We start from the raw sequence: 13,831 nt of genomic DNA on the forward strand, positions 1-13,831 counted from the left end.
TGATCCGCCCGTCTCGGCCTCCCAAAGTGCTGGGATTACAGGCTTGAGCCACCGCGCCTGGCCAATCTGATGGTTTTATAAAGAGCATTTCCCCTACACATGTTCTCTTGCCTGCCACCATGTAAGACGTGTCTTTGCTCCTCCTTCACCTTCTGCCATGATTGTGAGGCCTCCCCAGCCATGTTGGGAACCTCTTTTTTTTTGTTTTGTTTTTGTTTTGAGACGGAGTTTCCTTCTTGTTGCCCAGGCTGGAGTGCGATGGCTCAATCTCAGCTCACTGCAACCTTTGCCTCCCAAGTTCAAGTGATTCTCCTGCCTTAGCCTCCCGAGTAGCTGGGATTACAGGCATGCACCACCACCACGCCCAGCTAGTTTTGTATTTTTAGTAGAGAGAAGCTTTCTCCATGTTGGTCAGGCTGGTCTCCAACTCCTGACCTCAGGTGATCTGCCCACCTTGGCCTCCCAAAGTGCTGGGATTACAGGCGTGAGCCACTGTGCCCAGGCAAACCTCTTTCTCTTTATAAATTACCCAGTCCCAGGTATTTCTTCATAGCCATATGAAATACACCATTTCATACTGCTACATTCATCTAATATGTACACCTAATACACCATTCATCCATTGATGCCTATCAACATTTAAAATGAACATACTCTTTTGATCCAGCGAGTCTATTTCAAGGACTTTGTCCTATGCATATACTTATAAATATACACAAAGATAGTATGTGTAGAAGACCCTCTTGGTTGCTACCCAACAGACATTTCATCCTTTCTTCTGGCCAACAGGACCTTGAGTTTCTTCAGGTATCAGGATGCACTGTGACCAGGAGAAGCATGTTCTTTCCCAGCTCCAGGGGATTAATCTTAACTGGTCTAAGCCAATAAGAGTAATTATTTCCCTCTTTAACAGTGATTGGTTTATGGATGGGTATGTTCTAGCTAATGATTTGTGAAGGGAAGTCTGTGGCAGGGCTTCTGGGAAAAGTTTTCCTCCCTGAGAAAAAGAGATGTGCAAGGAGAAATTGATTTCTTGCCTTTGAACAGAGCTGAACCATGATGGGATGACTGGAACAGTACATGCCATCTTACTTCCAAACCCAGGGCAAAAAATCAAACACTCTGAAGATGGCAAGAGAAATATGGAAAACACTTGGTCCCTTAATGACTGTGTTGGACCACTAAATTAACTCATCCTGGGACCACCTAGCTGTAGATCTCTTGTTATGTAAGATAATAAATCCTTATGGTTTACTTATAGTTGGGTGTTCTGTTATTTTCATTCTAAAACACTAATTGATACAGTGTTTATTGCAGCGTTGTTTATAGTAGTGAACACCCTAAATGTTAATCAATAGAGGACTCATTAAATAAATTGTTACGTCTATACAGTAAAATACTATGCAGTTGTAAATAAAAAGAAGTGGATTTATATGCAGATATGGAATAAGTTCTAAGAAATAGTGAATAGGGGCCAGGCGTGGTGGCTTACGCCTGTAATCCCAGCACTTTGGGAGGCCGAGGCAGGTGGATCACGAGGTCAGGAGATCGAGACCATACTGGTTAACACGGTGAAACCCCGTCTTTACTAAAAAATACAAAATATGAGCCGGGTGTAGTCCCAGCTACTCTGGAGGCTGAGGCAGGAGAATGGCGTGAACCCAGGAGGCGGAGCTTGCAGTGAGCTGAGATTGCGCCCTGCACTCCAGCCTGGGCGACAGAGCGAGACTCCATCTCAAAAAAAGAAAAAAAAGAAAAATAGTGACTAGGAATAGCAAAATACATAAACATGTCTAAGCAGGCTGCTGTATGTGTGTTAAAAAATATACACATATATATGTTTGTGTAAATACAGAAAATTTATGCAAGTGTATGCAACAAATTTTTAATAAGGTGACTCTGGGGAGTGAGGCTAGGAGTACCAGGATGGAAGGGAGACTTACTTTTATTTTATGCTTCTCTTTAAAGTTTGTATTTTATACCAAGATAATGTATTACTCTTTCAATTTGAAAAGAAAGTTCAAAACCACTACCACCAGAGCAAAAACATTAATATCAGTTCAGGGTGTAAGCTGCCAACTTCCAGGCACTGTCTTTTGCAGTGGGCCAGCCACGGATCTGCGTAAAGCTGGTAGAGGCATGGCTTCAGAAGGCAGAGGCAGGACTTTGGAAAGAGACACATTGTAGGTGGAATCTGGTCCAAGAAAATTTATCCCCAAACATAGGGTTAACTGAGCCTCCTGTTTTGTCTTTTGTAACTACCCTAGGGCTGATATTCAACTAGGATACATTGGCATGGACATATCATTTATAACTTGGGTCCATTCTGACTGGGCTGGTCCCCTTTCAGAATATTTTGTGCCCATGAGGGACCAGCTGTTAAATATGTTGAATATCATCTCTATCCTGTTCCACTCAGTATGCCTAACTCTTCTTGTGCCTTCAACCATCTGAATATGTCCTTAACTCTTGGTTAGTAACCTTGTCTCCTGATAGTGAATATTTTGGGGGATGTATTTGGCAGCAGGTAATATAATATCAACTACAATAGCTTCAACAATATACAGTTATTGGGCTGGGCATGGTGGTTCATACCTGTAATCCCAGCACTTTTGGGAGGCTGAGGCAGGAGGATTGCTTGAGTCCAGGAGTTTGAGACCAGCCTGAGCAACAAAGTGAGACCGTGTCTCTATAAAAAATGAAAAAACTTAGCCATACATGGTGGCATGTGCCCATGGTCCCAGCTACTCAGGAGCCTGAGGCAGGAGGATTGCTTGAGCCCAGGAGGTTGAGGCTGCAGTGAGCTGTGATCACACCACAACTTGGGCAACAGAGTGAGACCATGTCTCAAAACAAACAAACAAACACACACAGTTATTTTGTATAACAAGTCTGGTTAGTAGTGGGTGGTTTTGGGGTTAATTAGGTGGCTCAATAGTGTCACTGGAGACCAAGAGCCTTCTCACTTTTGTTTCTGCCATCTTAGCATGTTGGCAAATCTCCCAGGTGGTCATCAGATGGCTGCTATAGCACTGAGTAATGCCTTCATATGACAGCACACTAACAAGATGGTTAAGGAGGAGGACATAGTGGACCTTTTCTTCTTGTGATTCTTTCTTTCTTATTTTTAACGAATGAGTAAAATCTTCCCTAACAGCCATGAATAGGTGTCCACTTGTGTTTTTTTGTTTGTTTTTTGTTTTAGAGACAGAGTCTCGCTCTGTGGCCCAGGCCGGAGTGCAGTGGTGCGATCTTGGCTCACTGCAACCTCCACCTCCCAGGTTCAAGCAACTCTTCTGCCTCAGCCTCCTGAGTAGCTGGGACTACAGGTGCACGCCACCACGCCCGGCTCATGTTTTGTATTTTAATAGAGACAGGGTTTCGCTGTGTTGCCCAGGCTGGTTTCGAACTCCTGAGCTCAGGCAATCTGCCTGCCTCGGCCTCCCAGAGTGCTGGGATTACAGGCGTGAGCCACCGCGCCTGGCCCCACCTGTGTTTTACTAGCTGGAACTAAGTCATGTGACTACCCTTAGCCCAACCAATTACTGACAATGAGGATGAACTTTGGACTAATTATGATTAATATTTTTCAGTTGTGCATACTGACCCTGAATCAAATCAGGTTTTTGCCTATAAGAAAGAAGAAATGGCAACTAGGTAAGTAATCAGCTATGACTGGCACTCATACCCCTTGAGTCTGTGTTCTCTTTAATTTGGAATTTCATCAATAGTCTGTTGTTCAGCAGGACACGGTGGCTCACGCCTATAATCTCAGAACTTTGGGAGGCCGAGGCAGGTGGATAGCTTGAGCCCAGGAGCTTGAGACCAGCCTGGCCAACTTGGTAAAACTCTGTCTCTACAAAAATTAGCTAGGTGTGGTAGCTTGTGTCTGTAGTACCAGCTACTTCGGAGGCAGAGGTTGCAGCAGTCAGAGATGGTGCCATTGCACTCCAGCCTGTGTGACAGAGCGAGACCCTGTCTTTAAAAAAAAAAAGTAGTCTGTTGCTTCTTTTTTTCTGTTTTGAAATAATGTTCATGTGTTTCTTATTATAAAAGTAATGTATGCTCATTGCTAATTAAAGGGAATATAGAATACACGGAGAAAATAAATCAACGTGTGTGTGTGTGTGTGTGTGTGTGTGTGTGTGTCTGTATTAGTCAGAGTTCTCCAAAGAAACAGAACCGATATGATATATATGTTAATTAATTTATTTCTTTTTGAGATAGAATCTCACTCTGTCGCCCAGGTTGGAGTGCAGTAGCATGATCTCGGCTCACTGCAACCTCCACCTCCCAGGTTCAAGTAATTCTCCTGCCTCAGCCTCCCGAGTAGCTGGGATCACAGGCACTCACCACCATGCCCGGCTAATTTTTGTATTTTTAGTAGAAATGGGGGTTTTACCATGTTGGCCAGGCTGGTCTTGAACCCTGACCTTAAGTGATGTGCCCATCTCAGCCTCTCAAAGTGCTAAGACTACATGTGTGAGCCGCCACGCACGGCCTGAACAAATATGATATATATGGATATATAGAAAGATATATATTGTGACGGATTGGTTTGAGTGATCATGGAGGCTGAGAAGTCCCATAATCTGCCATATGTAAGCTGTAGATTGTGACATTGTGGTAAAATAAGAAATACATATTTGTTTTCTGTCCCTGGCTCCTGGTACAGAGCCCCCAATCCCTTGGAATTCCTGCGTGATGGGAGGATCTTTTGTTCTAATGAGGTAACCCTTGGTGGGCTTCTGGATGGTAGCTGGTCACCAGAAGACCAAGCCGTGATTAGAAGTTTGGAACTTTCAGCTTCAACCCCTATCCTCTGGGAAGGGGAGAAGGACTGGAGACTGAGTCAATAATCAATCATGTGATAAAGCTGCTATAAAAATCCCTGAACTATGGGATTCAGAGAGCTTCCCGGTTGCTGAACACATGGAGGTACCAGAGGGTGGCATGCTGACAAGGGCACAGAAGCTCCATGCGCCTTCCTGCATACCTCACCCTATGCATCTCTTTGGTTATTCTTCTGTATCCTTTTTAAGGTCCTTTATAATAAATAATAAATGGGTAAACGTAAGTAGTTTCCCTGAGTTTTGTAAGCCATGCTAACAAATTGATTGAACCTGAGGAGGGATTAATGAAAACTCCCAATTTATGGCTGGTTGGTTAGATGTATAGTCACAACCTGGAGAACTTGTGACTGGCATCTGAAGTGGGGGCACTATTCTGGGACTTCTTGTGAGACTGAGCCCTTAACCTGTGGTATCTGACACTAACTCCAGGTAGATAATGTCAGAATTGAGTTAAATTGTATATACCCAGTTGGTGCCTGATGGAGAATTTGCTGATGACACACATTTTGGTGACTAGAAGTGAAGTATTGTATTGAGTGGTGAGTGTGTGAGGGTAGGAAAAGCAATTTGGTTTTTCCTGTCTCAGAGACCGGGAGAGTTGGTGATATAGTTCCAGTCCAAGCCCAAAGGCCTGAGAACCAAGGAAGCCAAAAGTATAAGTCCCAGTTCTAATCCAAAGACCTAAGAACAGGGTAGAGGGTGGGGTGTGGCAGATGGTATGTATCCTGGTCAGAGTCTGAAGGACTAAGAAGTGGGAGGCTGATGGTTCAAGTCCCAGTCTAAGTTTGAACGCCTAAGAACTGGAAGTATATCTTTAGTAGCAGCATGAAAATTCTGCTAATAAACACCTGTATCTCCAAACAAGCTGATAGCTTCAACTGTTATATAAAGTATACACATGCTCAGTGTTGGTGAGAGGGGTTAATCTCTGTCTTCACGACACTTTGCTAATTCCTTCTGTGTGTCCTTGTGTTGGATTATAGGGAGCTGTGCACAGGAGTCTCTCTTGCTAAGCTGGACGTTTGGGAGCCACAGATAGGAAGCCGTTTGCCCGTAGCATAAGTTCCCTGATTATTCAATGTGTCCGCATTACACTGTCACTTCAGGAGGCCTTAATTTAGAAGAAACATTGTCTGTGATGGTGCTGTGGAGTATCTGTTTTTGTTGTTTTTTATTTGTTTTTTGAGACTGAGTCTCACTCTGTTGCCCAGGCTGTAGTATAGGGGTGAAATCTCGGCTCACTGAAACCTTCTGCCAGGTTCAAGTGATTCTCCTGCCTCAGCCTCCTGAGTAGCTGGGATTACAGGTACCCACCATTGTGCCTGGCTAATTTTTGTATTTTTAGTAGAGATGGGATTTCACCATGTTGGCCAGGCTGGTCTTGAACTGCTGACCTCAAGTGATCTGCCGACCTTGGCTTCCCAAAGTGCTGGAATTACAGGCTGTTTTTCTTAATGTGTAATTAATTAATTTTGGTTACCGAGTTGGCAGAGACAAATGCCTATTGGCAATAGGATTTAGAGGTATTATCTGAGGACAATTCCTCAAAGCTCAAAGTGAAGGAAAAAGATAAAAGCAGATCTTTTCTTGCAATTCTATTTCTTCAGGCCATGAAACTTAAATGTCATCTTTTAGGTAATGGAGAGCCATGAAAGTCTTTAACCTTAACTCTATGAAGACCTCCTTGGCAACATGTGGCAGATTATATTTTCCAAAGATGACCACAATGTCTCCCATCCCCCATGCCTTTCTGCAATGTGACCTTGTCATTCCCTCATCAAGAGGTGGATTGAATTCTCCCATTGAATCTGGCTGGCTTTAGTGACTCCCATGTGAGGTTACCAGATTTAGTAAATGAAAATGCAAGATGCCCAGTTGAATTTGAATTTCAGATGAACAACAAATTACATTTGTTATATGTCTCATTAATATAGTTTGGATGTTTGTCCCCACCCGAGTCTCATGTTGAATTGTAATCTGCAGTGCTGGAGGTGGGGCCTAGTGGGAGGTATTTTGGTCATGGGGGCAGATCCCTTATTTGTTGGTGCTGTCTTTGTGATAGTGAGTTCTCAAGAGATCTGGTCATTTAAAAGTGTGTGGCACTTCCCCCCAACTTTCTCTTGCTCCTGCTTTTACCATGTGAAGTGCCTGCTCCTGCTTCATCTTGTGCCTTCCAGAGGCCTCCCCAGAAGCAGATACCAGAACTATGATTCCTGTAAAACCTCAGAACCCTGAGCCAATCAAACCATTTTTCCTTATAAGTGACCCAGCCTCGGGTATTTCTTTATAGTAATGCAAGAATGGCCTAATACAGACAGCTGGTACTGGGAGTGGTGCATTGCTATAGAGATACCTGAAAATGTGAAAGCAGCTTTGGAGCTGGGTAACAGGAAGAGGTTGGAAGAATTTGGAGGACTTAGAAGAAGACAGGAAGATAAGGAAAAGTTTGGAACTTCTTAGAGACTGGTTAAATGGTTGTGACCAAAATGCTGATAGTGATATGGGCAGTGAAATACAGGCTGACAAGGTCTTAGATGGAAATGAGGAACTTATTGAGAATTGAAGCAAAGGTTATGCCTTAGCAAAGAGTTTGGCTGCATTCTGTTCATGCCCTAGGAATGTGTGGAAGTCTGAATTAAAGAGAGATGATTTAGGGTATCTGGCAGAGGAAATTTCTAAGGAGCAAAGCATTCAAGAGATAGCCTGGTGGCTTGTAACAGCCTATGCTACACTCCAATGTAGGAGCAAGTAAATGACTTAAAGTTGGAACCTATATTTAAAAGGGAGGCAGAACATAAAAGTTTAGAAAATTTGCAGCCTGATCATGTGGCAGAGAAAGAAAATGCTTTTTCCGGAGGGGAATTCAAGCAGGCTGTGGAGCAACCACTTGCTAGAGAGATTTGCATGACTGAAAAAGAGCCAAGTGCTAACAGCCAAGACAATGGGAAAAAGGCCTTGAAGCCATTTCAGAGGCCTTCAGGCAGCCCCTCCCATCACAGGCCCTGAGGCCTAGGAGGACTAAATGGTTTTGAGGGCCAGGCCCAGGACCCTGCTGTTCTGTGCAACCTTGGGACACTCTTCTCCACATCCTGGCTGCCTTAGTTCCAGCCTTGGCTCAAAGGGCCCCAGATACTTCTCATGCCACCACTTTGGAGAATACAAGTCTCTATAAGCCTTGGTGGCTTCCACATGGTGTTAAGCCTACGGGTGCACAGAGTGCAAGAGTGAATGAGGCTTGGCACCCTCTACCTAGATTTCAGAGGAGGTATGGAAAAGCCCGGGTGTCCAGTCAGAAGCCTACTGCAGTGACAGAGCCCCACAGACAACATCTACTAGGGCAGTGTGGAGGGGAAATGTGGGGTTGGAGCCCCTACACAGTCTCCACTGGGGCACTGCTTAGTGGAGTTGTGAGAAGGGGGCCACTGCCTTCCAGATCCAAGAATGGTAGATCCACCAGCAGCTTGCACCTTGTACCTGAAAAAGCTGCAGGCTCTCAACAACCTGTTAGAGCAGCTTCAGGGGCTGGACCCTGTAAAGCCACAGAGGTGGAGCTGCCCAAGGCCTTGAGGGCCCAACCTTTGCACCAGTGTGCCTTGGATGCAGGACATGGAGTCAAAGGAGATTATTTTGGAGTCTTAAGATTTAATGACTGCCCTGCTAGGTTTTGGACTTGCATGGGCCCTGTAGCCCCTTTCTTTTGACTGATTTCTCCCTTTTGGAAAGGGAGCATTTACACAATACCTATGCCCCCATTGTATCTTAGAAGTAAATAACTTGTTTTTAATTTTACAGATTCATAGATGGAAGGGACTTGCCTTTTCTCAGATGAGAATTTGGACTTTGGACTTTTGAGTTAGTGCTAGAATGAGTTAAGCCTTTGGGGAACTATTGGGAAGGCATGATTGTATTTTACAATGTGAGGACACAAGATTTGGGAGGGGCTGGGGTAGAATGATATATTTTGGATGTCTGTCCCTGCTCAAATCTCATGATGAATTGTAGTCTGCAATGCTGGAGGTAGGGCCTTATGGGAGGTATTTGGGTCATGGGGATGAATCCCTCATGGCTTGGTACTATTTTCAAGATAGTGAGTGAGCTCTTGACACATCTGATCATTTAAAAGTGTGTGGCACCTCCCCTCCCACTCTCTCTTGCTCCTGCTTTTACCATGTGAAGTGTCTGCTCCTGCTTCGTCTTCTACCATGAGTAAAAGCTTCCTAAGGCCTCCTCAGATGCTGAGCAGATACTGGCACCATGTTTCCTATAAAGCTTGCAGAACCATAAGCCAGTTAAACCTCTTTTCTTTGTATTTCTTTGTAGGAATGCAAGTACAGCCTAATATACTCATGCAATATTTGTATTTTATCTGGCAATCCTACTGGCATGTAACCAATAGAATGTGGCAGAAGGGATGCACATGACTCCAGGATGGATTACAAGAAGCCTTGAGCTTCCGCTTTGATCTGTTAGAACTCTCACTCTCCTGATGCTTCTCTTAGGACACTCTCTCTAGCAGCCATGGTATGAGAAGCCGAAACCAGTCAAGGATCTCATCTCAGCTGAGTCCAGCCTTCGAGTTATGCCAGCCCAGGCGCCAGGCATTTGAGGAAGGAAACCTCCAGAGCAGGCTTTCCAAAAGAACTTTTTACAGTGATGGAAATGTTTAGTATCTGTACTGTCCAATATGGTACACACATGTGACTAGCAAGCCTTAAAATGTGATCAGTGCCACCTAGTAACTAAATTTTAAATAGTATTTAATTTTAACTCATATTTAAATAGCCACATGTGACTAGTGGCTACTGTACTGGACAATACAGTTCTTGATGATTTCAGCACCCAGCCTTTGGATTCGCCCCTACCTGTTTGCATCTTTCTAGCTGAGGCCCCAGGCACTATGGTGCAGGGAAAAGATACCCAAGAGTGCCCTGTTCAAATGCCCAACTTGCAGAATCTGGGAGCATAATAAAATGACTGTTTTATGTTGCTAAGCTTGGGGTGGTTTATTCTGCAGTAATAGATAATCAGAACAAGGTGAAATGTGCTAAGAAGAGACTACGTAGAAGAGGGTTCCAAACTTAAAGGCCCCAGGGCCAGGAAGTGAGTTAATGAAGAGAACAGGCCTGGGGACTATAGCCAAGGCCCAGGTTGGTGGAAGATCTGAGATCTGGGCTCTACATCTTACTAGCAGGGAGATTTCAAGCTAGTTTTTCTTTCTTTCTTTCTTTCTTTTTTTTTTTCTGAGACGGAGTCTCGCTCTGTCACCTAGGCTGGAGTGCAGTGGCATGATCTCAGCTCACTGCAAGCTCTGCCTCCCGGGTTCACGCCATTCTCCTGTCTCAGCCTCCCAAGTAACTGGGATTACAGGCACCCGACACCATGCCTGGCTAATTTTTTGTATTTTTAGTAGGGATGGGGTTTCACCTTGTTAACCAGGATGGTCTTGATCTCCTGACCTCATGATCTACCTGCCTCGGCCTCCCAAAGTGTTGGGATTACAGGTGTGAGCCACTATGCCTGGCCTTCAGGCTACTTTTAACTGGGCTCTACTTCTTACTAGCAGGGAGATCTCAAGCCACTTTTAGCTTTAACTTTCAATTTCTTTTCTTTTCCTTTTCTTTCTTTTTTTTTTTTTTGAGACGGAGGAGTTTTACTCTTGTTGCCCAGACTGGAGTGCAATGGTGTGATCTTGGCTCATTGCAACTTCTGCCTCCTAGGCTCAAGCGAGTCTCCTGCCTCAGCCTCCAAAGTGGCTGGGACTATAGGAGCACACCACTATGCCTGGCTAGTTTTGTATTTTTAGTAGAGATGGGATTTCATCATGTTGGCCAGGCTGGTCTCGAACTCTTGACCTCAGGTGATCTGCCCACCTTGGCCTCTCAAAGTGCTGGGATTACAGGCGTGAGCCACCATGCCTGGCCTAACCCTCAATTTTTTAAGCTACAAAGTAGGACTAAAATACCTACACAGGTTGGCTTAACATGTTGTTGGAAGATCAAGTGAACCTGTGATAGGAGAACACATTGTTTGTTCATCACACCAGAATCTACCTCTCTTATACTTGCTCAGTCCTCTATTCTGCAATAGCTTTGAAAACCGGCCATCACAGCTCTCATTTCACTTGCAAGAATTCTAGTCTTAGGAGCCAAATTCTTACTACACACACATTGATCTTGAATTGAGTTGCTCTGGAAGATTGTCAACTGCACCAGAAAAACCAACATTTTTTGGGCACAATTTAGATGAAAACTCACTGTTAAAAGAGATCTCATTGTTTTTCTGTGGATTCTGTGTGCTCAGTTTCTGTGACACCTTCAGCTCTGATTGTGCACTTGGCTAAAGCTGGTTTCCAATGACAGTCATCCAGGTTGTCTTGGGAGGCAAAGCTCACTTGTCTGGATGGACTTGCTTCAGGGACTGGATATCTGTGTTTGGGGTCTCAATGCCCTCTTAGATGTTGGGAGCATCAAGGGAATTGTTGCTTGAAACTAAATTCTGGCTGAGAAGGAGGAGTGAGCTCACGTGTAATATCTAGGGAAAAACATGTGAAATGTTTATAGTCAGTACACACTAGACTTTAGGAAGGATGATTTCAAAAAAGGTCAGGAAAAAGATAAATAGCAATAGGCATGATCCCACGTCTGAATGGAAACAGTGGGGACTTTAGAATGAGGCAGCCTTGGATTTCAACTCTGGTTCTGCCACTTACAGCTTCAACGATCTCTGAGACAGTTTTCTTATCTGTACAAGGGGTATCATACCTACCTCCTAGGGTATTGTGAAGAGTAAATTAGGGCACAACAATACAGATATTTAATCATTTAAAATAAATATAAAAATATTCAATATACAATAAAATAAATCAGATATTCAATAAATACACAGACGTTTGGTAAATACAGATCTCCCTCCAAAGAGAAGGTGGCTCAGGAAGGCTGGGGGCTCTTGAAAATAAAGTGGGACAACACAGCCAATCATCTTGGTGAGGAAGGACAAGGCAGGCAGGAAAAGCTGTCAGAAATCAAACAGGAATGTGGTTCTACTTTTCCACCTACAAAGAAGCAAAGATGAAAATGACTTAAAATGTCCAGTGCTGAAGATGATTTGGGGGCTTACGTTCCCTCACTCTTCTAAGTGGGCAGGTAAATCACACATGCTTCTGTGGGCCAATTTGACAATTTCTTAATATCTTAAAAATCCAGCAGTCTTCTTTCTTGAAACGTATCTTAAGGGAATAATTAGAAAAGTAAACCAAGAGGAATATTCAAGGGTGCTGTTGATTAATACCAGAAAATTAGAAACAGCCTAAACATCTAACAATGATAAATTGGCTAAATAATTGCTTTAACTATATAACAGAATAATGTAGCCATAAATGTAGATGATATAGATATGTATTTATTGACATGGGTTGATATTCAAAAAATGTGACAATGCAGGCTAACAAATAATATGAATAGTATATATCTAAAAGTACATATTTGTTTAATATGGACCTGGAAATATATCTGCTATATTTTTGAATGTATCCCCCAAAGTTCATGTGTTAGAAATTTAATCCCTAATGTAGAGGTGTCAAAGGGTGGGATCTTCAAAAGGTGTTTAGGTCATGAAGGTTCTGTCCTCATGAATGGATTTATTGCTATTACCACAGGAGTGGGTTCATTATTATTGGAGTGGGTTCCCTATAGAAGGATGAGTTCAATCCCTTTTTGTCTCTTTCTAACTCTCTCACCTTCCACTATGGGATGATGCAGCAGGAAAACTCTCACCAGATGCCAGCCCTTCAATCTTGGATTTCCCAGCCTCCAGAACTGTGAGCCGATAAATTTCTGTTCATTATAAATTACCCAGTCTGTCGTATTCTGTTATAGCAACATAAAATGAAGACAATGTCTATCTTCATATTAATTGCTTATGATTGGTCAGTGGATAGGATGTGCTTTTAGTTAATATATACCATAAACTTCACCACTTTAATGTACACAATTCAGTGGTTTTTAGTATATTCACAGAGTTGTGCAATGATCATCACTATCTCATTCCATTTTCATCATGAAAGAACATTTTCATAACCTGAAAAAGAAACCCCATATCCATTAGTAGTCACTTCTCTCCCAAGTCCTTGGAAACCACTAACCTACATGCTGTCTCTATAGATTTGCCTATTCTGGACACTTCATGTAAATGGAATCATACAATACGTGACCTTTCATGTCTGAGTTCTTTTAGCATAATGTCTTCAAGGCTCATCCACATTGTAGCATGTTAGTATTTTATTCCTTTCTATTGCCAAATAATATTACACTGCCATATTTTGTTTAGTCATTCATCAGATGATGGACATTTGAGTTGTGTGTACTTTTTGGCTATCATGAATAATGCTCCTATAAACATTTGAATACAATTTTTGTGTGAATATATATTTCAATTCTTTTGGGTTTATACTTAGGAGTGGAATTGCAGGATCATATAGTAATTCTATGTTTAATTTTTTGTCTAATCCTCAAACTGTTCTCCACAGTAGTTGTACCATTTTACATTGTACCATTTTACAAGTGTTCCATCATTGCCAACACTTGCCATTTTCTGTATTTTTATAATAGCAACCCTGTTAATGGAAGATGTAATGTGACATCTCACTGTCATTTTGATTTGCATTTCCCTCATGACTGACAATGAGCATCTTCTCATATCCTTATTGGTCATTTATCTTCTTTGGAGAAATGTCAAAATCCTTTGCCAGTTGGTCAGTTGGTAGGATTTTGATTGTTTTCCTTTTGTTTTTCTGCATTTCTATTTCTTTTTCTTTCTTTTTTTTTTTGAGATGGAGTCTCGCTCTGTTGCCCAGGCTGGAGTGCAGTGGCCGGATCTCAGCTCACTGCAAGCTCCACCTCCCAGGTTCACGCCATTCTCCTGCCTCAGCCTCCCGAGTAGCTGGGACTACAGGCACCCGCCACCTCGCCCAGCTAGTTTTT

Source organism: Rhinopithecus bieti, unplaced genomic scaffold (genome assembly GCF_001698545.2).
Source record: "Rhinopithecus bieti isolate Rb0 unplaced genomic scaffold, ASM169854v2 scaffold_39837, whole genome shotgun sequence".
In the NCBI taxonomy this organism is placed as follows: domain Eukaryota; kingdom Metazoa; phylum Chordata; class Mammalia; order Primates; family Cercopithecidae; genus Rhinopithecus; species Rhinopithecus bieti.